This window comes from Mustela erminea, chromosome 14, assembly GCF_009829155.1.
Source record: "Mustela erminea isolate mMusErm1 chromosome 14, mMusErm1.Pri, whole genome shotgun sequence".
Classification (NCBI taxonomy): domain Eukaryota; kingdom Metazoa; phylum Chordata; class Mammalia; order Carnivora; family Mustelidae; genus Mustela; species Mustela erminea.
Window position 1 is genome coordinate 87,983,639 of NC_045627.1, and position 25,352 is coordinate 88,008,990.

Genomic DNA, 25,352 nt, shown 5'->3' on the forward strand with positions numbered 1-25,352 from the left:
GGCATCCAGTTAGCTTGTAAGGTCCAAAAGATTGCAAGGACGTGTACCCTCTCATCATCTTCTCTCTCCCTAGCCCCAGAAGGTGCTCCCGACACGTACGCTGACTTAAATGGGTCACTGCAAAGGATACTCTCAGAGAGGAAAAGAACCTGGAAAACAAACCGTTCACATGTCCTTTTTTGAAAAATGTACACAGTGCAGCCACGTCCGGCGGGATGGGGAATCCCAGGGTAACAGAAAAGAGATAAACGCAGGATTTGGTCACCACGGAGAGCTTGAAGAACTCGTGTTTGTATGATGAAAAATAACCCCAATACAAAAAGGAAATATTGAGAGCAAAAACTGGGTAACTTAGGCAAATAATATAGTATGAATTATCTGGTCTGTGCTTTCAGATAATAGCGAAGATTGGCAAATCAGAGAGGGAGAAAGCAAGCGCATATGCTACATTTTTGTTTCACTTAGAAAACGGTGATAGATAGTGTCCCAGTGCTAACAGTGACCAGGGAAAAGTATGGGACATAAAAAAAAGAGGTGTGAAAATCACCACACATAGAACCAAAACAGAATTTACAGTGTCCAAAACTCTGAACAAAACAACAAAATAAAAGGGCTAATAAAAATCATTTTTATCAAAAGATAAAATGGAGTGAAAAGAAAGTATTAAAAAAAGACTTATCATAGTAAGTCTAGAGATAAATATACAAAGGTCAAACTCCCCAAATGATAGGCTTTCAGGTTTGACTGAAAACAGAATCACATTAGAACCTATTGATAAGAGACACAGAATTTTAAAGACTTTGGAAACTTTGAAAAATAATGGCTGGCCTAAGACATATCAGGTAAATACCAATGAAAACTGAGAAGTGGTAGCAACATTAATCTCAAATTAGAGTTTAGTTCCAAATGATTGATTTTTATGTTGCTAAAATGTAAAATTCACCATGAAGAGACATATCTATTGCACATTACATAAATAATGAACACTTACATGTAAAATATTCTTATTAGAATGCCTAAAATCAATTAAAAATGTTAGAAGAAAGTGACAAAGGCATAAGTGATAGGAATCATAAGTGAGTGGACTTCACATGAACAGGAGTGGATGAGACAAGTTGACAAAAATAAGCAAAGAATTGGATCATATATTAAAAATAGAGCTTATTCAATATTTTACAAAGTATAGTGAACTTTATATCATTGGAAGAAAGAAGATGATGCCCATGTTATGTTTGTAAAAGTTGATGACAAAAAGAATCTTAATCATAAGGAAAAATTTAATGTATTTCCTTCAACAAACTGTACAAACTGAATCCAGAGCTGTAATAAAATAGTAAGTTTAATAACAATGTAACACAGATCGCAATACACTTAAAAAATTAAGATAATACTCTTCTAGTTCCCATTATATAAAATAAGAATTTAGTCTATAATTCCAGAATACTTACAAAATAAGGACATATAAAGCATTAAGGGTTGAAGCTCAAAGTGAATTCAAGGTCAAATACATCAAATTAAGTGTATTTGTCATGACACCAGAATAAACAACAATGCACAAAGTAATAAGCCCTTAATTTAATATTGCTTGTAAAAATCGAAGATATTAGATATATAGATATATTCTATATAAGACTATATCTTATATAATATATACTATCTTATATAGATATAAGATATATGTAGATATACTAGATATAAGATTAAAAATCTAAGATATTAAGTTCAAGGAATGTTCAAAAAATGAAAGCAAGAAATATCACAAAAGAGAAACTTATGAATTAGGACATAGTAAGCAGTAAAGTTAAGAAATTCAAGAACTTTAAAAATAAGCAATACACATTAAAATACATTAAAATAGATAAACCGTTGGCACATCTGATTTAGGATAAATACATAGAAAAGGAGGAGTAAGTGAATGTGACTGAGGAAACAAACAAAAATAAAATACTAGGATATCTCCATGGTAATAAAAATTATAAAGAAATACTGAGAAGTAAGTGTACAGTTGACCACTCAGTGATTGGAAGATTTTTTTGAAGAAAATAAAATCTCCATGTCTGACTATAAAAGGAGAAAAATTCTATGGGCTAATAATCTAGGAGAGTAATTTCAGATGCTGCTTATGGTTTAATTATTATACCTCTGTGAGATCTTAAAATGAATCTCTTTGTCAGCCCCTCTCCATTATTATTCAGTATTTTGCTCCTTCTTCCAGAATAATTTTAGAATTCTTTAGAGTTTGGGGGTGAGGGATTTCAGTCCTGTAAGAACAAATAATTCCCCTGCTGTATGAAAGATTGCCAAGCACAGGGAGAAAATGTTTCCTGGTGCATTTTACATAGCCAGCTGGGGCTTGAATCTAAAACCTTTAAGGCAGAAAATTCCAGACCCATCTCACTGGGAAGGTGAAGCTGGAACAGTGGGTGGGGTTGGCCCCTGGTGAGATCAGACTGGAGCCATCGAAACAAAGAACAAAAAACCCTAAATAATATATAACAAATTGAAAACAACAGTTTCATATACTATGTAGATCTATTTCAGGGATGCAATAATGTTTTAATATTCAGAAATCCATTAATAAAATATATCACATTGGTAGATTAAAAGAGGAAAAACTTAAATAAATTCCCAGAGGACACTTGATAAAATTCAACATCGATTTCTAATAAAAACTTAATAAGCCAGGACTAGAAGAATGTTTCCTTGACATGGGAAGACAATATGAGATCTGCGGCAACGTCACATTTAATGAGGACTCTCCATGGGTCCTTGAAAGTCTGGAGCAGGGCAGGGATGCTACTATTCCTTCGTTAGGGACATCATTCTAGAAATTCCAACAAGTGTGATAAGACAGGAAACAGAAATCACAAGATTAACTTCTAGAGCAGACACAAATCTACATGTGGTATGGTTAGATATCTAGGAACCCTAAGAGAATATTTTAAAGAAAATAGTTGGCAGAGTTTCTTTTGATAGTTGCTTGTACGAATCAATCGCTTTCCTATATTCCATTAAAGATCAGCTGGGAAGTAAAGCAATACAAGGTTTCCAATCTCTGAGATCAATATAACACACTAAATCTTAGGAATAAACCTAGCAAAATGCGCAGGGGTCCCCATGAAGGGAAGCAGGTTTTGAGAGATGCCAACCAAGCCTTGAGTATGTAGAGATACAGACCTTGATACTGAATAGTGGAAAGAAGCCACATTTCCCCAATTTAACTTATGCTTTTAGGACAATTCTTATCAGAATTCAAATTTAAGGTTTACTAGCTTATTCTAGAAGCTATTCAGATATTGAATACTAAATCAGAAGGAGGGCACGAGAGAGGGTTTGAGAGGTATTCCACAGCTCAGTGCGTGGTGGGGGCGGGCATAGGAGGAGACCGGTGGATGGATGCCCACTCACCCGACGTAGGGTACTTGTGGATTTCAAACACATAAGGGAAGTTTGATTGCTCAGTAAATGATGATGAGATAGCAGGCTGATTATTCAGAGAAGCGTCCCGCTCTCACCTCTAGATGAAAATTCATGCTGTGATTAAAGAGGTAAATACAAGAGAACAAACGGACTTTGAGTTCTAAGGGCTACACTTCTGTCTGCTTTCCAGGTAGGGAGGGAGAACCAGGGAGAAACCCAACAGGAACACGACAGAGGGTTTTTTTTGGTAAAAATTGGAAAATTCCCAACACCAAATTACACCCTAAACAGTCTTGACAAATGGGGACACATTGTCGCAGACTGTTAAGTAAAGAATGGTCACCTTCAAATACATAAAGAACTCTTACAATTCAGTAAAAATTTGGGTGGGGGGGAATGCCCCAAAACACGAAATAAGAACTACTGGTACTCAGTAAGCATCTCCGGAAATATTCATCCTATTAAGAATGAAGGAAATACAACTTTAAGTAATCACAGTTATATTGGCTGATCAAATTAATAAAGATTTCTGAAAGAGGTAATGCCCAGTGTCGGCAAGGTGATAGGAAAACAGTAATTCTTACGTATTTGTATATGAGATTTTCCAGAGGTGAAATTGACAATATGAATTAAAACTTCAACATTATCTGAGACCCCGGACCTGGGGCACATATCCCAGGTAAACAATTACCGAACCATGAAGGGTCACGTGTGGGGGTGGGGGTGCTGGGATCCGTGGTGCTCATTATAACCCCAAGAAAGGAGAAACAGGGTGAAGACCCAGGGAGAGGAACAGGTTCAATAAATTGTGGACCATGAAAGGCTACGGAGCACTAAGCTGCCATTAAAAACCATGTTCTCAGCAACGAAGCACACACAGCAATAGTCACAATATATTAAATAATAAAAGTATGGGGCCCCTGGGTGCCTCAGTCGTTGGGCGTCTGCCTTCGGCTCAGGTCAGCATCCCAGCATCCTGGGATCGAGGCCCATATGGGGCTCCCTGATCAGGGGGAGCCTGCTGCTCCCTCCCCAGCTCCCCTGTGCTTGTATTCCCTCTCTTGCTATCTCTCTCTCTCATAAATAAACAAAATCTTTAAAAAAATAAATAAAATCGTCAAAGTAGGTTGCAAAATGTTAGATACGTTATCATCCCAATGTTGCAAAAGTGGTAGCGATGCCAAGACAGAAGACAGAAGGAGACACAGAGCTCACCTCCTTCTCTTGGGAATAGGAGGAATTTTTATTTTCTTCTTCATCCTTTTCTGAAGTTTTCAAAATATATGCTATGACACTGTGTGACATATATGCAAGTCACAATAATAATTATAATAAAACATTTAAAAGCTTCATAAGGGAAACAGTCCTGGTCTTGTTACCTGGTGCCCATCTGAACGGAGCAGCCCAGGGTTCCAAGAACGGAAGGTTTGGCGTGCGTTCTCTCTGGACTTCTCGCTCTGTTTCTCTCTTTCCCTCCGTCTCCCCTTCCTGTCCGTCTCCGTCTTTCTTCCTTTCTCTCTCTCCCTCACTTCTCCTCTCTCTGTCTCTCTCTGCTTCTCTCTCTGTCTCTGTCTCTCCTTCTCTCTGTCTCTGCGTCTCTCTCCCAGCTGCCAGTCACTTATCTCCCTCTGGCCGTTCCCAAATGGTCCTGGTTTCCAGTTTCTTGGCTCAGAGGTAGCATCTCCTTACTTAATGTCTGACTCCCTCTTTTTATATCAGATCGATTTTCCTTCGCAGGCTTCTGGCATCCTGGCTTCATTTCCTGAGAAAGCTGTTTCCGAGTCACAGACAGTGCCTTGCCTCCGTCCGTGGAGTCCCTGTGAGGGAGGGAGGAGGTGGAATGTTCTCTCCTCCTGGTCGTGCTCTGCTCCGTCCAGAGGGGCCACTCGGGCTCCTGATTCACGCTGATTGTTCTGGGCGTGAATGAACTAGGCTGCCTCATTGACAGAAATCTCGAGTCAGAATTGCCAGACTTCCCAAACAGAAATACACAATGCCTAGTTAAATTTGACTTTTGATGAACAATACATAATTTTTAGTGTAAGTAGATATTAATCGTTTCATGGGACATACTTACCCCGAAAACAAGCATTGTGTGTGTGAAATTCAAATTTAACTGGGCAACCCCTATTTTATCCGATGACCGTACCCCACAAGTGCCTTCAATGGGTCAAATGCCAAAATGACCTCCTGTGTTACCTTGGCCTAAGTCACTCTGTCTCCAGTGGGTTTTTTGTACTCCACCATCCAGTGTTTGAGCAAACACAGTCGTCTCCTGATGGATCTATTTGGGTCCTGCCAATGGCTAGTCATCAACTGGCTGCTGGAACACGAGAGCTTGGCTGTTCCTGTCTGTAATCGAAAATGGAATAGCCACCAAGTTTCATAAGCAGAGAGAGAAAAATTAAGGAGCTGAAGAATTAATGGAAGTGGTTGTTGTTTTTAAATATTTCATTTTATTTATTTGACAGACAGAGATCATAAGTAGGCAGACAGGCAGACAGAGAGAGAGAGCAGGAAGCAGGCTCCCCACCGAGCAGAGAGCCTGATGTGGGGCTTGATCCCAGGACCCTGGGATCATGACCTCAGCCAAAGGCAGAGGCTTTAACCCACTGAGCCACCCAGGCACCCCATGGTCTTTGTTTCGTTAAGGAGAGTAGAACGCTGGCCTCATGGATGAGCTTCTTTTCCTCTACTGGGTTTATTAGAGTCGATGCCCGTCACCTTGTCTCCTTCACGGAGGGGTCTGTCGCTCTCCCTCGTGGACACACGCTGGACTGGGAAACACGGAGTGCGTGCCAGAGGGGTGCATAGGACGGCCTCTTTCCAGGCATGCAGACCCTTGTGTTTCAGCTCTTCTCTCCGCTGAGTGGAAATGATGAAACTGGCAGGATAGACCTGGGAAGAATCAGGAAAGTATAAGCACGGGAAGAACCATGAGCATCAAAATCCAGCTGGAGTCACTTTTTTCCAGTGATTTTAAAAATGATTAGAGAAGGGGCACTGCTTGTTACAAATTGCTCTAGGATTGAAGCTGGCAAATGAAGCTTTTGTTTGCAGCAACCACCTCTACGTTCGTTCGTGCCCCTGAGTTCGGTCAGAGCCAGGGCAGTGCAGACGCCCCGTGTGCAAGGCTGGGTTTGGCATCCTGGTGCCCCACACCCGGGGAAGGCATGGTGCCCAGCACCCCGCTGGGGACGTCGTTGGGTCCCTTCTACCGAGAGCAGCAGAGGCATGTGGTCCCGCCTCTCTCCTGGCAGGAGTTATCTCTTCTCCGGGAAGGAGCCTGTCCCAGAGCTGTCCAGGGAGCAGACCATGTTTTATTACCTCTCCGGCTTCTGGTTGCCCGCCAGGAGCTGGAGCAGAAGTGCCAAAATGCTGTAAGAAATCAGATCACGGAGAGCGGCTGCTCACATGGCATTTCCAGCTGTTGGCTCTGCAGCAAAGCTCTTTGTAAATTTTGTAAGAAAACATGCTCTCAAGAGGTTTCCATTTCAAGTTGGCAGCCTTAAGTCAGGAGAGCTGGAGTCAAACTTTTTAAGGAATGTCTGAGCTTGGATCCTGCTCTGTGTTTAGCTTGGTCTCCAAGTTTTGGGGCCTCGGATTTGGAAGCGCTGTGGCTGGCTGATAATGGGCGAGCTTGAACATGCCCGAAGGGGGAGCAGGGCGTGAGGCTCCCATAATACCCTCTTTGGCTTCAAAGGGCACACCGCCCGCCCAGGAGATGATTTATGGAGCCCGGTTAGGGAAGAGATTAGGGGCATCATTTAAACACAGCTCTGGTTTTCTTTCTTCTGGGAAAGTAGCCTCTTTTCATTCAGAAAAAGGTAGCAGGAGTTCTATTTAGCATATCCAATTTAAGTCATCTCTGGGCTCTTGAGCTCTTTTCCCCAAATCATTGTGCTGATCCTCTTCTGGCCCGACCATCCAATTCTGACTTCTGGGCTGCTCTCTAGTTAACACTCGATTTTTGCTCCTAATGTTTTTACACAGACGATTTTTCATCTTTCCTTTCATTTATCTCTCTTAGTCTTCTTGTTTTCCTGAGTTTTGCCGACGGCGGATTGACAGTGACTGACACCATGCAGAACCCGGTGGCAGGCGGCAGAGAAGGAAACTCAGCTGAAAGAGAAATGTGGGGTCTCCTAGATCCCCCCACCCTTGAAATGGCCCTCTGGTTCGAAAGGTGGTGAATCCCGAGCTGTGTCATTTTTAGGATTCCGCTCGTGGGAAGTTTGTACATTTTAAAAACGTTTGAATTTAGGAAGTCCCAAACTTTGCTGCATTTAATACTTTTGTCCGGAGAATGTCTTCATCCATAAAAGCAAATATTTTTCTCCGGATAGAGTCTGGGAATGATGAGATATTTCTGTACCGCAGTGTGGTATACGAGATTATAAACTTCCCAAACATTAAAATCAAGCACTTCTGGAGGGACATTAACTCTTTCAGGCCACTTCGATATCTCCCCAAGTGCCCGTCATAAATCCAGGAAACTACATTGTCACTGTTCTATTCAGGAATAATTTTGCTCCAATGCATTTCTGCACCATACATAATTCTATTTTAGGGAGTAAAGATGTTAACTTATGTCAGGAGAGCCTGCTGATTGGTTCTGTCTCGCACGGTATTATTTTAAATCGATGGCCGCGGCTGCAAAATCAGATAATTTCTCAGAAGACTTGCATGGAAGCATATTCTACGGTTGTTTATGTTTGAGGTGAGAGCTTTCGATTTGAATCATTGTTCCAAAATAGATGAATGTCACGTGTGATATCAGTTAATGTACATCAGGCGTTTGGGGAAACTGAACCAAAGTGGAAAATCAAGCTCCCCAAAGTGTTGCTTCCAGTGGGAGCTTAATCTCTGGTAGGCAGGAGAAGCCAGCATCCGGGGGCAGGGAGCAATACCCGGGGACAGAGCAGATGGGTGCCTTCCCCCAGCCAGGAAGACCCAAATGGAGCAGCCGACTCCAGAAGCCAGGCCGGGGCAGACAGGCACGCGGAGGGAGAGTCAGGCGGCAACGTTGGAGGGGTTGGACCAGTGAGTGCATCGAGGTTTGCAGAAAGCCCCAGACAGACAGACGGAGAGAAGGAGGTATAATCACATATTATTTCTCAGTCCTCAGACTCCACGAGAAATTGGAATTCTGAAACATGTCTTGGGAATTTGTAGATCAAAGCCTCTGGATTCCGCCTGGGAAGTTGCCCCAGAAAACTAGTTATTAGGGAAGAAACCGGCATAGATTGGCTAAGGAGATGACATTCTCTTTTTCCACAGCCAAAGGCAAACGTCTTCGGGACGCTCGCCTGACCTTAGCGAGACCCGGCTGTGCTCCCGATTGGCGTGTAACGTCCTTGGCACGACAGTGACCTGCGACGGTGCCCCGAAATGACTCAATTTGTTTCCCAGAAATAAGAAGGGATAGACATTTGTTGGAACCCTTTCAACTCCAGGAGGGGAGGAGTTTCAAGTTCCAGGGAGGAAAAGACTGGAACATTTTGTCACATCTGTGTGGAAATTGGCGGTCCAAATGAGCACGTCCCTTTTCCCTGGGCCTCACCGGGGAGCAAATCTCATTAGCTGTGTGTGTGGGACACGGGTGGTGCAAGGCGGACACACCTTTCAACAGGCACAAAGCACGGGAGCAATTAGGTGTGACTGAGACACAGCAGGTAACAGCCAGAGGACGAACACGACGGCTCCGAGTTCCGGAGAGTGTGTGGCTTGACTCCGCGCTGCAGATAATGAGGAAACATCCTGTCGCAAGAATTGCCACCATGTTTTAGGTAGACACTGACAGTTTCACAAAGGCCACCAGGAGGGGATGAGCCTTGGAAAATCTGAACCACGAACGTGGAGACTCCAATCAAATTGTCAAGCCTCACAGCTGTAGACAGCGTGGGGGCGGCAAGAGGACCAGGAGTCTGGGTCGGGAGGCGTCCTGCTCTGTCCCCCTCTGCCCCTCCTTCTGGAAGCCCTCTCGGCTCTCAGGCGCTGGGGAAAAGCCAACAACAACACCCTTCCCTCTGACACCCTGCTGCAGAGCTAACCCTCTTTGTCTGTCTCTTAGATGTGCTGATTTTTATGAACAGAAAGATATTTTTCCCACTGTTTTCTTCAGGGCCTGGGAATGTCCCCCAAAGTTCATAGCTAGTAAGTATAATACATTGATAAAGTGAGATCATGAGATTTGGGGCTAGCAAGAGTGATTATCTCTCCAAATTTTTGAGACGTACATAATATAAAAATTAAACGCCGGTGCAATTAAAGGAATTTATATTTTCAGCATCAGAATTACTGAAAAGAACACACACGTGGACATGGGGTTTGTTATAAATAATTCCTAGATTCCTGGGATCTCTGAAGCCCTTTTCCAATCCTAAATTAGAACAAAGAACAGGTTGCCCACCACGGTCGGTTAGGGTGTTACTAACAGTAGATGCCAACTAACGGGCCGGTGGTGGTCTCTCTCTCTCTCCCTTGCAGAGACGGAGGATTGCATCATTACGTCACGGACATCTCTTGTAGGGTCGGATGTTGCTTGCTTTGGAGACATCATTTCTCGGTCAATGGAGAACGGAACATTCTGGGAGGGGGAGGTGGAAGCGGGCTGACCCGGCCCGCTCCCCAGATCACCCGCTTCCTCAGTAATTCACTTGCTCTTTGAATCAATTTAGGTCTCTGCAGCTTTGTCCCATTGTAGGAACTTTTCCTCCACCCTTGGCCCCCAGCCTCCCTGTGACTTAGTCACTTATTTATTTGGGCTTTGGGATTTTTATCCCACGCCACGCATGCCGGGAGAGGAGGTAGCTCTACCCATTCAATTTTCCAGAGTGCGTTTCTCTGTTTGAGATCGTACCTCCTTCTCTGTTTCCCCATCTGTCCATGGGGGTTCGAGAGCTCCCTCCTGAACCTCTAGAAGGTCTTTTGCATAAGCCAGGCATGTCCCACTGCCGACCTCGGCCACACTAAATAATCAGTCATATTCTTGTTAATACTGTTTATTGGGGCACCTGGGGGGTTGGGTCAGTTGAATGTCCAAGGTCCCCGGGGTCCTGGGATGGAGCCCCACATCTGGGTCCGCGCTCAGCGGGAAGTCTGTTTAAAGATCTCTCTCCCTCTCCCTTTACCCCTCCCTCTGCTTGCTCTCTCTCTCTCTCTCTCTCAAATAATCAAATAGATCTTTAAAAAAATACTGCTTTATTACACAGGGCAACTGGTCATAGTACTAGCTCATTTAATTTTCTTTGTTGAGGTGCATGCTATATTAGTCTCTACCCGCATTCACAGTGAGTGAACCAAAGTACCGAGGGGTCGCTGTGATGACCCCTGACCCGGGGCTGCCCCCACCGCCCAGCTGGCCCAGCTGCGGTAGGCAGAATGCTGGCGTCGGCAGAGCTTGGGCCGGACCAAGCTGGACTTGATTGGAATCCAGGGGCCGGACCAGTTCAGGCAAGTTATTTATTCAGTCTTGACCTCTGTTTCCTCTATGAGCGGGAGATAGCAAACGACCTAGGTCATCCGCCTCTCTGGCTCGGAGCAAACCCTCGCCTGGTGCTGGCTGTCCTCCTGGGAGGCCAGGCGGGGTCGCGTCTCCCCGACCTCCTTCTGGCTCCTGAGCCAAAGCGTCCCTCCGGCTTGCTGCCTCTCCTTTCTCTTGCTCCTTCCAGCCCCAGCCTCATTCCTCCTGACAACAGTATTTTGTGTCTGGCTACTCCGGACAGGAGCACCTTAAGATGGATTTTTCCTAGTAGCTACTTGATTCTCTACTTTAAAAATTCACTTCTAAAATGGTGAAAGTAATTTATATGAACTATAGAACAGTTTGGAAAACCTGGAAAACAAAGTTGAAAAAATAACAGAATCTCACTACTTAGAAGTGAATTTTTGTATATTTGCTTCTGCTTATGTTTTTTTAAGAATGTTTTTAGCCTAAAAAAAAAGAGAATTTTTTTAAATTAATTTATTTATTTTTAGAAAAACAGTATTCGTTATTTTTTTACCACACCCAGTGCTCCATGCATTTTTAACCTAGTTGTGATTGTACTAGAAGTTCAATGTCCGGCTTTTTTCTGTTCAATCAAAATTCTAACAGAAGTATTTTATCTTTTTATTTATTTTTTTTTATTTCTTAAAATGTTTAAAAGATTTTACTTGTTTATTCGAGAGAGAGAGGGAGAGAGCGAGCCAACACATGCAGCGGGGGAGGACTGAGTGAAAGGGAGACGCAGGCTCTCTGCTGAGCAAGGAGCCAATGTGGGGCTCGATCCCAGGACCCTGGGATCACGATCCAAGCCCGAGGCAGGCGCTTAGCTTAATAGGCTGAGCCACCCGGGCGCCCTATATTTCATCTTTTTAATTAAAAAAGTACTTAAAAACATACTTTGGTGAAACAATAATATTCTAATATATGAACAAACGTAAGTTTGGAGTTTAAAATACCACATTCATGTAAGGTTTACTTTTTTATTTTATAAAAAAAGTGTTACATCTAATCTTGGGAATGGAACTTTTCTGTGTGTTTTGGATTCTTTTTTGAGAATGCATTAGTAGTCCTGGTATGACTGGGTCATAGGTTATAAACAGTGTTAAGGCTCTGATTAACAAGGCCAAATTGCTTTCTGAAAGGGTGGTTCATTGCAATTATGTCCCAAGTTTGAGAATCCATCCGACGGTGTTTCATATCTCCTATTTCAACTTACTTTTATTAGGGTAAAATTTATAACTAATAACACTTAGGCATTTTCAGTGTATATCCAATGAGTTTTGACAAATGCACGTAATCTCTCTCTCTATTCCTGTGTGTATACATACACATAGAATCAAGATACAGAACATTTTCATCAACCCACAATTTTTTTTTGGTGCTCCTTTCTGTTAATTCTTTCCCCTAAGCATGCTTGGCTCTAAATAACCACTTTTATGCTTTTATTATCTTTTTGGTCATGTGAGCTTTGCTTTTTCTGAAGTTTCATTTAAATGGAATCATAGGATATGTGTTATTTTTGTGCCCGGCTTCTTTCACTGAGCTGGATACTGTCTTTATTAATGTCTATATCCCTAGTTATTTTGCTTTTTTCTGTGGAGTAGGATTCCCTTGTGTGGATCTAACCACAATTGGTTTATCATCTCTCTGTTAATGGATGTTTGAACGTTGCCAGTTTGGGGCTATGATTTCCGAGTAAGTCAGTTCCCAACATTTATGTACAAGCCCTTTTGTGTGCCCATGTTTTTATTTCTCTTGGATAAATATTAAGGAGTGGGATTGCTTTAATTTAAATTTCTTTAATGATTAATAATGTTGGACATTTTCATGGGTTTATATGGTTTTGTTATCTTCTCTTGTGAAATGTCTGATCAAACCTTCTGTCTACCTTTTTTTTTTTTTTTTGAATAAACCGACTTGTCGTTTTATTTTTGGGGTGCAGGAATTCTTCAGCTAAATTCTTTATTGGATAATGTATTTTGAAAACCATTTGTCCTTTCTCCAAGTCTATCACTAGCTTCTTAACTTTCTTATCAATGAACAAAGGTTTTTAATTAAAAAAAAAACTTAATGACATATAAAACATATACCATACAATTCACCCTTTAAAGTGTATAATTCAGAAGTTTTGGTATATTCACACAGGTAAACAACCATAACCACTGTCAATTTCAGAACATTTTCTTCACTTGAAAGGAAACTCTGTATACTTCAACTATCCTAATTCTATGCCCTCCGAGGCCCCCTTCCCTGTCTGACCTGCCCCACGCTCTGTATCCATTTCCTTATTCTGGATGTTTCATATAAATAGAACCATTGTAGTTGTGATCTTCTGTAAGCAGCTACTGTGAATAGCATGACGATTTCTAGATTTTTTTGTACTGTAACATGTATCAGAACCCCGTTCTTTTTTATGGGTTATGGTTGAGTAATAGTCCATTGTACGGATGTACTACATTTTGCTCATTCATTCTTCAGTAGTTGGACATTTGGGTTGTTTCTACCTTTTGGTTATTCTGAATAATTCCTATCTATATATTTTTAAAATCTTTACATGTATAATTTTACCGTTTGACATTGCAAGTAGCAGTATATGAAGGTTATGACTTCACCTTTTTGCCAACACTTAGCGTCTGACTTTTTGATCATAGCTCTCCTAGGGGTTGTGAAGTGATATCTCATTATGGCTTTTTTCTTTTATATTTATTTTCTTTTTATTGACCGTGCACTGGCAATACTCGTGGTGATAATGCAGTCCAGAATAAAGTTTTTAAACACTTTGTGCCTTATGTTCACAGGAAATTAGTTCTTAACATTAACTCATTATCATAAAATGAATATTTTCTCCCATTACGTGGTTTGTCTTTTCACTTTCTGAGTTCTATAGTTTAGGTCTAATGTTTTAGTCTGGATCCATTTTGAGTTAACTTGTGTATACGGTGTGAGGTAAGAGTCCAACTTTATCCTTTTGCATGTGCCAGAGATCCAGGTGACCCCATGCCATTTGTTGCCGACTATTCTTTGGCCATTGAATGATCTTGGCACCGTTGCCAAAAGTAAGTTGACCATAAATGTATTTTATTTCTATTTTATTGATCTAAATGTTGATCCTTAAGGTAATACTGTGGAATTTCTATTTCTGTTGCTTCGTGTTAAGTTTTGAAATTGGGAAGTGTGTGTTCTCTTTGTTCTTTTTATTTTTATTTTATTGTTCTATTTTTTTAAAAGATTTATTTATTTATTTGAGAGAGAGAGACAGAGAGGTGAGGGAGAAGGAGAGGAAGAGAGAGAATCTCCGGCAGACTTCCGCTGAGTGCTCCATCCCAGGGACCCTGAGATCATGACCCATGTTGAATCCAAGAGTCAGATCCTACTGGACTAAGCCATTCAGGTTATCCACTTCCTCTTCTTTTTAAAGATTGTTTTGGTTATTCTGGGTTCCTTGCACGTCTAGATGAATTTTAGCTTCATCTTGTTGATTTTTATGAAGAAGGCAGCTGTGATTTTGATAGAAGTTTCCTTGAATCTTTAGATCAACCTGGAAAATATTGCCCTTAGGACAATGAGTTTTCTTTAAAATCTCTATTAAAGCTGTGTGGTTTCTGTGTGGGTTGTGTTCCATTGATTTAGAATAGAGGGAACTTCCTCAACTTGATAAAGGTTACCTATAAAAAACCTACAACTTACAATCATTCTTTTTTTTAAAAAAAGATTTTATTTTTATTTATTTGAGAGAGATCATGAGCAAGGAGAAGGTCAGAGAGAGAAGCAGACTCCCCGTGGAGCTGGGAGCCCAATGCGGGACTCAATCCCGGGACTCTGGGATCATGACCTAAGCCGAAGGCAGTTGTCCAACCAACTGAGGCACCCAGGTGTCCCCAACTTACAATCATTCTTAATGGAGAAAGACTGGATGCTTTTCCCCCAAGATCAGAAACAAGAAAAGGATGTCCACTCTTCACACTTCTATTTAACACTGTACTAGAAGTTCTAGCCATGACAATTGGGCAAGAAAAAACAGTAAATGATGTCCAAGTTGGAAAGGAATAAATAAAACTATCTCTATTCACAGATGGTATAATATTGTATATAAAAATTCCTAAAGAATCTACCAATGAATTATTAGAATTAATGAATGCAGCAAGGCTTTAGGATATAAGATCAATATACAAAAATCAATTGTATTTGTATATACTTGCAATGAACAATCCTAAAATGAAATTCAGAAAACAATTCCTTTTAGGGTAGCATAAAAATAATCAGAAAAAAATAACAGTAGAATTATAAATCTTATATTATGAAAAGTATGAAACATTGTTGAAAGAGAAATTTTAATTTAGATGAAGTCCAGTTAATCTCAGTTGCTTATTATTCCTGTTTTTTCTTATTAAAAATATTTGCATACTGAAAGTCACAAACAGTATTTTTCTATTTTCCTGTAGAAGTTCTATAGGTTTACTCTTACGCATTGGTCTAGGATCAATTTTGAGTTAATTTTTGCGTACATTGTAATATAAGGATTAAGATTCATTTCTCCCATGTGAATACCCATCGAACTGCCTTGGTGACCTTTGTCAAAAATTCATTGATCACATATGTGGAGGACAATTTCTGAACTCGGTAATCTGTTTGATTGACCTATGTCTATCCCGGCACCAAGACCACACTGTCTTATTTACGGTTGCTTTGGATTAAGCCTTGAAATCAGCAGTTTAAGTTCTTTACGTGTGATTCTTTTCTAATTGGTCGCAGCTATTCTCAGTTGTTTACATTTCCCTTTAATTCTTAGAAACAGCTTGGGTTTTCTGCAAAAAATCCTGCCGAGATTTTGATGGGAATTATGTTATGCCCATAGATCAGTTTGGGGGCAGTTGACTTAATCACTGTTTTGGTATCAGCATAATGCCGACCTCGTTGAAATTGTGGCTGCTTTCCTATTTCCAGAGTAGTATGTGTGGAATCAGTCTCATTCCTTCCTTTACTATCCAACCAAGTTCACAAGGAAAGATAGCTGGCTCTCTAAGTTATTTATTATGAAGAGGTTTTTAACTAGAAATTCAGGTTCCTTATTTCTTCTTGAGTGAACATTGCAGGTTTGTGTCTTTCAATCAATTTGTCCATTTCATCTTAAGTTGTCAAATGTGTTGACAATTTTATAATATTGTGCTATTATTCTCTTGATTGCATTATAATATACAGCAATGTCGCTTCTCATTCCTGACACTGGTACTTTCTTTCCTCTCCCTGTCTTTTTTTTGGTCAGTCTGGCTAGAGGTTTATCAGTTTTATGGTTCAGCTTTAGGTTCCGTGCATTTTCTTCCTCTCCCACGCCTTTCTCTCTCCCTATTTTCTGTCTCATGAGTTTATCTTCTGACCTTTATTCTTTCTTTTCTTCTGCGTATTTTGGTTTTAATTTGTTCTCCTTTTTATAATTCCTTAAGGTGGAGGGAGGCTGAAGTCATTGATTTGAGACATTTCCCATTTCTAGCACAGGTTTTTAATGCTATAAATTTCTCCCTAAACACTACCTTAGCAGCATTCTGCAAATTTTGGTATGTTAGATCTTCATTTTCTCTCAATTCAGAAGAATTTTAATTTCCCTTTTGATTTCTTGTGTTATTCATGCAACATCAACAAGTGTGTTATTTCATTTCCAAATATTTTATGACTTTACAGATATATTTCTGGTATTGATTTCTAATTTAGTTCCATTGTGGTCTAAGAAAATCCTATGATTTGATTCTAATACAAGTCTTGGTTGGTGTCACAGAATATGAACTATCTTGTTAAATATTCCTTGTCCATGTGAAAAGAACATATAAACTCCTGTTATGGCGGGGGCTTTCTATGCATGTTCATAAGGTCAAGCATGTTGTGGTTCAGTCTTCTAGAGCTTTATTAATTCTTTGTTCTACCAGTTATTTAGAGAGGGGTATGTAAACCCCTCACTATATGCGAGAATTTGTTTATTACTCTTTAAAGTTCTATCAGTGTTTTTTTTTTTTAAAGATTTTATTTATTACTTCTACCCACTTACAACCCCAAGACCTGTACCCCTGGGGATAAAAATATATGTTTATAAAAAATAAAAAAAAATAAATTAAAAAAACTTAAATTAAAAAGATTTTATTTATTTATTTGACAGACAGAGATCAGAAGTAGACAGAGAGGCAGGCAGAGAGAGAGGAGGAAGCAGGCTCCCCGCTGAGCAGAGAGCCCGATTTGGGGCTCGATCCCAGGACCCTGAGATCATGACCTGAGCCGAAGGCAGAGGCTTTAACCCACTGAGCCACCCAGGCGCCCCAAAGTTCTATCAGTTTTTGCTTTATGTATTTTAAAGCTTGTTACCGGATGCGTAAATGTTAATCATTGTAATTTCCTCCTGATGAAGGAGCTCTTCATCCTTTAAGATCTTCATACATGGTAATATCCTTTGCTCTGAAGTCCACCTGGTCCGATTTCAATATGGCTATTCCAGCTTCTGTTTCTTAGTGCCAGCCCCATAAGTATAGACGCAGCTATGGTCCCATTATTTTACTTTTAACCCATTCGTGTTCTATTTAAGGTGGGTTTCTTGATGGCAGAATCTGGCTGGGCCTTTTCTTCTTTCTTTAAACATTGTCTGACACTTCTGACTTTTCCATGAGATGTTTAGAAGATTTAAATTTAAAGTTGTTATTGACGCGGTTAGGTTAAAATAGATGGTCTTGCCCTATGTTTTCTTTTTGTGCTACTTGTTCTCTTTTCTTTTTTCATTCTGGATTTATTAAACATTTTTATGATTGTATTTCATTTGTTTAGTAGTTGTATTAGTTAGAACATTTTGCATATTTTAGTGATTGTTTTCATGTGTCTGTTGAACTTACCACGACCCACCTTCAAGTGATACACACTTTCACAGACAGCGCAAGAATCTTACAATACTGTAGGCACAGTTATCCTTCCCCAGCCTGTGTGCCTCGGCCACGCTGTTCAGTTTCGTATGTTACAAACGCCAGCTTACGTTGTCATTATTGTTGTTGGCACAATCAATCATCTTTTAAAGAATTTTACGTAATTTGAACAAAGACGGCCTCTGTTTACCCATGAAGTTACTTATTTCAGATGTTTTGGATTCCTTTTTGTGAACTGTTATCTCCATCTACTATCATTTTCCTTCCTTGTGCCTGACTTTGCCATACACTTATTTTAACGCAGGTCTATTGACAATAAATTTCTACAGCTTTTGTTTGTCATAAAAAATCTTTATTTTTGGGTGTCTGTTTGGCTCAGTAGGTTGAGCCTCTGCCTTTGGCTCAGGTCATGATTTCAGGGTCTTGGGATTGAGCCCCGTGTCGGGCTCTCTGCTCAGTGGGAAGCCTGCTTCCCCCTCTCTCTCTGCCTGCCTCTCTGCCGACTTGTGATCTCTCTTTATGTCAAATAAATAAATAAAATCTTTTTAAAAAGTCTTTATTTTTACCCTTATTAAAAATATTTTGCTTAGTATGGAATTATAGATGAACTGTGTTTTTTTTTTTTTTAAAGAAGTACTTTAAAGTGCTCGAGCCCCTCCACCCTCACTTGTACTGTTTCCAGTGACATCTGCATTGGCACCTTATCTCAGATTATATGTATCTAATATGGTTTTTAAAAACTGTATTCCCTTTAGAACTGTTTTTGACATAATTTGATTATGGCATGACTTAATGTGGTTTTACTCACATTTCCTGTGCTTGAAGTATATTGAACTTCTTGGGTCTATAGCTTTATAATTTTCATCAGATCTGAATAGCTCTTCAAATGGTTTTCCGTCTTCTGTTCTCTGTCGTTCCTTCAGAGGCTCCAATTATATGTGTCATATCACTTGAATTTGTCCCCGAGCTCACGGATGTTCTGTTTATTTTTAATATCCTTCCCTCTCCCTCCCCATTCTATTTAACTTTGGGTAATTTCTATGGCTATGTCAAGTTCATTAATCTTTTCCTCTGCATTATTTAATCTGTTATTAACTCCATCCAGCTCATCTTACACATTGTAATTTGCATCTGGAATTGGGTATTTTTTTTATCTTTATTTTGAAAGAGATTTTATTTATTTATTTGACAGAGAGAGATCACAAGCAGGCAGAGAGGCAGGCAGAGAGAGAGGAGGAAGCAGGCTCCCTGCTGAGCAGAAAGCCCGTTGGGGGCTCGATTCCAAGACCTGATCATGACCTGAGCCAAAGGCAGAGGCTTTAACCCACTGAGCTACCCAGGTGCCCTGGAATTGGGTATTTTAAAAAATGTTTTATGTCTCTACTTGACTTTTTGAACATGGAAATACAGTTACAATATGTGTTTTAGTAACTCAATCTGTTGATTCTAACATCAGTGTCAGTTCTGGGTTAGTTTGCATTTAATGGGTTTTATCTCCATTATGGGTTGTGTTTTCCTTCTTTACATACATGGTAATTTTTAAACGTGTGGCCAGAGATTGTGAATTTTATCTAGTTGGAGCAGAATACTTCTGTGTTTCTACAAAAATTATTGAACTTTTTTCTCAGATGGGGTTAATTTACTTAAAAGCATTTTTATCCTTTCATGGCCTGTTGTTAAACTCTTTTAGGCAAACCAAAGTAGCATTTAGTGTGGATCTCATTGTGCCCCATGACAGGGGCAAGATTTCATGATGCATCCTATGAGCTCCCCCCCAAATTTATTTTTTTGTCTTTTTTTACCCTTTTTTTCTTGAGCAAAATTTCTTGTCATAATATTCTATTCCTTTAATATATTGAGTTTTATTCACTAGTACTCAAAAATTATTAACATTTGTCCTTACAAGTATTTTATAAATTCATATTTTTTAAAAATTTTACTTTAATTTCACTTTCTAATATCCTAAAAATAGGATAAAAAAATTAAAAAGAAAAACAAGTGGTCACTGCTTGCTTATCTTTGATTTAGCATTTAATACTTATATGCTTGTTGTCATGTATCTTCTCAAACTAAATGATTTTGCTTCCTTTAGAGAATGAAATAGAAAGTTAAGATTTCTTTATGGCATGTTCATTGTTTCAAGTCTCCTAAGTCAAAGATGACTTTGAATTCAAATGGCTTGCCGGGTATTTTAACTTTTTATGCACACCAAGAAAAAAAAAAAGAAGAATAGTCTGTTTTCTTTAGTAGGCCATTTCATTCTGTCTAGGGACTATGAATTATAATTTTTAGAAAATTTTTAAAAAATACACTTGCTCACGTCAGGTCTCTGTGGACATCACATTTATTTGGAAATGCTGGGTTGAATTTAATTATCACTTATTTTGAAGGCAAGGGGATCATAACTGCTTACTAACACGTTTAAGGGAACTCAGCTAGCTGTTTCTATATTGGTCATTTGACCTAATTAAGATGACTGTGAGAACGGGTGATAGAAATTGCTCTGATTGCATGTGAAATGGCCCCAGAGCACTGATCAAGATTTTGTTGACTCTTAGGTAATCTGTCACTATCGCATTAAGAAAAATATGTGATGTCATAAATATCACCTAGGAAGAGGTATGGAAATCAGTCCAACTCAGTAAAGTCTGGAGATTTTTATTTTGTGTTCATCATTTGCAAACAATGTCAACAAGCATTTTCCTTACTCTTTCCTCACTGCCTAAAGTATTTTTATTAGTGAGTTGTCACAGAAAGTTACTATAGATTAAGAAAACAATTCATTTTTCTGAGCTTTGAAAAAAAAAACACAAAACATTGGAAGAGTTGTGGGTTTTGTAGATTATGCTGTACCATACTGTATGGGGAATTTCTGTAACCTTAAAAAGAAGTTTTCTAAGAAACACTAGAAAAGTTTATGAATACTTCAGTTGCATTTCAACTTCAGGAAGGTAAGCGTGAGAAATGGGAGACACCCTCCCTCGCCCATCCAGACTGACTCTGGACTTCCATAAAATAAAAGCGGACTTAGTTCCTTAAGTAATGACACAAGCACGCAGACCTTAATCTCACTTTCTATTTAGAAACTCCTAAATTTACTACAGAGAACACATGTTCAATGAAAAAAGAAAAGCATCTCTCTTTTTTAGGGAGAGAAAGAGAGAGTGAATTGGGAAGAAGGGGCAGAGGGAGAGAGAGAAAATCTTAAGCAGACTCCCCAGTGAGGACGCAGCACAAGGCAGGGCTCGATCTCACGACCCTGAGATTACGACCTAAGCCTGTCAAGAGGCGACACTCTTCACCGACAGAGCAACCCAGGCCCCCAGGAAAAGCATTTCTACGTACAGTTGGAATATAGAATGGTTTGGTTGTTAAGAATTTCAAGAGTTAATAATATTCTCTATTCGTGGTTAAGGCACATACCCAAACTGGTTTCCACACGGAGATGTGAATAAAAGTACACTTGACTGAAGATGTTTGTGAGGAGAACAGATTTAGAAATTGAGAAATTTCCCCCTTTACCATTAGCCTGTGAAAGACACTTGGAACTGCTCTGGTCTCATCTGCATTTGCTGCACATATTTGACCTCAAAATACTTTTCCAGAGGAAAAGGTGATAAACCCTACCGTTCTTCTGTGGCCTGAGGAGCCTCGTTCTCTGACCTATAATAACTGGATCTCCTACCTGTTTCCTCTACCCGCTCTGACTTCAGCCAGTGGCCCCTGGCTGTTCCCCATCGAAAACACCCTGTGTGTCACCTCGGAGCCCTTGCATAGCCACAGTCTGTTTCTTCTGCCTGGACCACTGTTCCCTCAGATGGTCGCTGGCTTGTCGCCTGCTTCCTTCAGGTGTCTCATCAAGGGCCATCTGGTTAGAAATGTCGTCCCCGATCGCCCTGCATAAAATCCTAAGTCCCGAATCCTCTTGCCCTACCCCTGCCCTTCTGTCCACCTGTTGAAATGATACACACTTGCCTGAATTTGCCACTGACGGTCTCCTCCACCGAGAAGGCCAGTCAGCTCCGGGAGGGAAGGGGCTTCGTCCGTATTGTTTTCCGATGAATCGGCGGTGCCCGAGTAGTGCCTGGGGCGCAGAGGTGCGCAGTTACCATCTTGCGGGACGTGAGTGAGTGAGTCATGGATTTTGCTCCCGCACCGTGTGTGTATGTGAAAGCAGTAAGAATTATAACAGTGACAATCACAATGACGATAGTAATAACTAGAACCCTTATCAAATGCCACCAGGTGCCAGGGAGGGGCTCAGCTGGCTTGAAAGGGAAGCAGGCAAGACTCGGCCGAGCGCTGGTACTGTCGGGACAGAGTTTCAGCTTCAGCCTCCTGGCGGTGAGGAGTTACGAGCGTCCCGTGAGGAAGGAGAAGAGCGGCCTTTGCAAGGATGAATCTGGGATAAGAGGACCGGAGGAGGGGCGCCTGGGGGGCTCAGTCGTTGAGCCGCTGCCTTCGGCTCAGGTGATGATCTCAGGGTCCTGGGATCGGGCCCCGCATCGGGCTCCCTGCTCAGGGGGAAGCCTGATTCTCCCTCTCCCACTCCCCCTGCTTGTGTTCCTGCCCTGGCTAACTCTCTCTGTTAAATAAATAAAAATATTTTTAAAAAATTTCAAAAAGAGGATTGAATGACGGAGAGGCTGGAGGGTTCCCTTAAAGTCATACTGACTGTCGTTAATTGTTATCCAAACTGGGGCGGCGGGAGGAGAGAATATTCCCGTCTGCCCGGCGTTTGGAAGCCAGCAGTAATGTGATCATGGCATGACGAGGGCGGAGTGGGGGGGGGGGTGGATCTAGGACCATTTCTGGGGCTTTTGGCACACCGGGAAAGGTCCCAACTTTGTCCGAGGACACGCTGCATTTTGGGGGCGCACTGTCAACCGTGGGCGGACTGAGGCTGGCGGTGGGGCTTCGGCGCAGCACGATGGGCCGGCTCAGACGTCCCGGCTTGACGGTCCTTCTCACAGGTTGGTGGTTGAAGGGCTGGATGCGTTCCATCCGGAGGCCGGAAAACACAGGATGGGGAAGCCCAGTGGGGCGGGGAGGAGGTCCTGGTTCGTGCAGCAGGGCTGTAAGCTGGAGCAGAAAAGGAGGGAGAGACGGCACTGGATCTGGCACTGACAACGCTGGGGACGGGGTCAGGAGAGAAAAGTTTCAGAAGAGCACCAAGGTGTAACCACAACTGCGGTGGTTTTAGGAACGGAGCTTCTCAGAGCATGTATTCTTTTCAATAAGCTTTTAGCCCATGGCGATTCTTTCCCCAGTATCCCCTGACCTCTTGAAGGCGAGGGCTTGTCTTCCTGCAGCTCTACCCTCCACACCAAGCCAAGCATCAAGCCGGACAGATGCTCCGTTCTCTGTGTCTCGTGAATGGGGCAGAGGTTGGAGGCAAGGGAACCATGGGTAGAAGAAACTGACTTCGAAGGTTATAGACTTCGGCTCCTTGTGCTTCTCTTCAGGGAAGGAAGGGAGTCCGGTGAGCTGCTAGAGCGAACCTCTGGTCCGGGACCGCTTTCTGATGTGGGGGAGATGTGGGCATCTGGATGGGCTAACATGAAGCAGAAACCAGTGGGGAGGAGAGGCTGATGGCACAGGGGGAGACAGGATGATGGGATGATCTCCGAGAAGACAGAGGAGGTGTGCCCAGGTCACTGCATGACAGGGTGTGGTGATGGATGGCTGGGGGGCGGCACAGCTGTTTGCTACTTCTGTTCCAATGGCTAATAATTGCAAGATATTAGGTTCCGAATATCCCTACCATGGCATCTCTTTTATTTCCCCACTTCTGAGATGGCCCCTTGCAGGCGCTGGTGATCAGGGTTGGGACCAGGGAGGGTTTATAGCTGGGTCTTGGGGAATGGCTGGGCCTATCCATGCAGCAGAGCTGACAGGACAACCTCCTCTGTGTCCATGGGGAAGCGTGGTGTTGCACTCACTCAAGGGGGTCTTACCCTGCCTGGCCGGGCCTCTCCCTTTTGGGCTTTAGTTTGTTCCAATTCTTCCAGGATCCTGTCCTCGGGAGAAAGATAGAGCAGCTCTGCACATTGGGAAGTTCATCTCTGTCTTCCCAATCCATTTCTCCTTTCCGTATTGCTTCCTGCTGCGTGCTTCGTTCCCCGCATAGACACATAGACGTCTTTGCACGGTGCTGAGCTTAACCCGCGGTGAGCTTTGTGCTGCATTTACTCCTATCATCGGCTTGTAGCTGGTGACAAGGGGAGATGTTCGCTTTGTAAATGAGATCTGTGTGCAGTTCCGAAGGCAGAGCACACAAGCGGCAGGAGCTCGGGAGGTACGGTGTGCCGGGAAGGGAACGCTCCTCCTTCCTCTAGGTATGAAGAGTAAAGGGCCTGGTGTGTGTGTTCAAAACAGCTGGAGATGTGGCATGTGCGTGTTGGCTCATAGGACAATTTTAAATCGGAGGAACCTACTGGTTCCATCACTGAAGATTGCTGCTTCCAGTACTCTGCTCGCTCACGCAGTGATTTTCTGCCGGGTTCCCTCTCCAGGCCACAGGCACCCGCTAAGCTTTGGGATTACCAAGAGGGTGGTCCAGAGGAGGACACAGACAGGAAGGCAGGACCTCCACGGTGATGGTGGCACCAGTGAGGACCCGCCGTGGGGAGGGGGCTATGCCGGCACGCGCCATTCGACAGTGAATCTCTCTGTGGAGACCCTGATTTGATTCCACTTGGGAGGGTGAGTTTTGAGACGTGGTCCCCTGGCTTCTAGTGAATTAGGTCTGACTTTAGCTCATTTCACCTAACTCACAGTGGTTTTATGGGAATTAATTAGGTAAAGGGCTCCTTAGGGGGAGGACCAATCCAAAAACAGGTTCTTTGCTTTCTTTTAAATTATTCGAAGAACAGGTGTCAGAATGGTCAGTTTATCACTTCTCACCTCCTAAGGTCAAAGACCTGCTAAAACAATTTCTTCATTAAAAAATATCAAAACACATTTCCAGATCATCCAGATTTTCAGGGCATTTTCTTGTGACGGCCCTTTATCCTCTTTCCACTGGGGTTGATGAGTAAATGATGAACAGGGTAGTTAAGCACATCTCCCCTGCTACAAGCTTCAGAAAACAGTTTATAAGGCAATTAACTAGCAAGCCACTGATTTCAGCCAGGAAGTCCATATTCCCCAGGAAGCCTCATTGTTCTGGAAAGTCTGTTAAGCCTGAGACTTGCCCAGGAAGGAGGGGAGAGACAGTCTTTGTTTCCTTTCTTAATAGTTTACAAACACCCGAGGACCTCTCAGGTCCAGGGCTGTCCAGGCACAGGGGCCCTGGGGTGCATGGGCGCCACGCCTCATCCTCATGACCCTCGTCACATAGCGAGATGCTCGGAACAGGAATCAGGCAAGGGAAGCCTTGTGCTGGGAGTGAATACCTCATATTCAGAAGCGAAGTAGAGAGATGCCCAAGCGACTTCGAGCCGCAGACGGATTCCCGGAGGAGGTGATGGGCAAGCTGGAGCCTGGAAGATAAGGAAGTGCTAGCTTCCAGGAGACAGAGTCCGTGTGGGGAGCTGAGGCAGGGCATG

General features: G+C 42.0%; 1 long non-coding RNA gene across 3 annotated transcripts in view; it reads left to right on the top strand.

Moving 5' to 3' along the window:
- Positions 1-4,956: 4,956 nt before the first annotated feature.
- The window catches only part of LOC116573307, a 47,315-nt gene continuing 26,919 nt past the window's right edge, over positions 4,957-25,352 (top strand). For 2 of the 3 annotated variants that reach the window (XR_004278700.1, XR_004278702.1), the window contains exons 1-4: positions 4,957-5,094; positions 7,451-7,555; positions 7,991-8,140; positions 9,910-9,988. This is a non-coding gene — a long non-coding RNA (uncharacterized LOC116573307). Of the gene's footprint in view, positions 5,095-7,450; positions 7,556-7,990; positions 8,141-9,909; positions 9,989-10,713; positions 10,842-25,352 lie in introns of those variants that run through there. The other variant, XR_004278701.1, reaches the window with a different exon arrangement.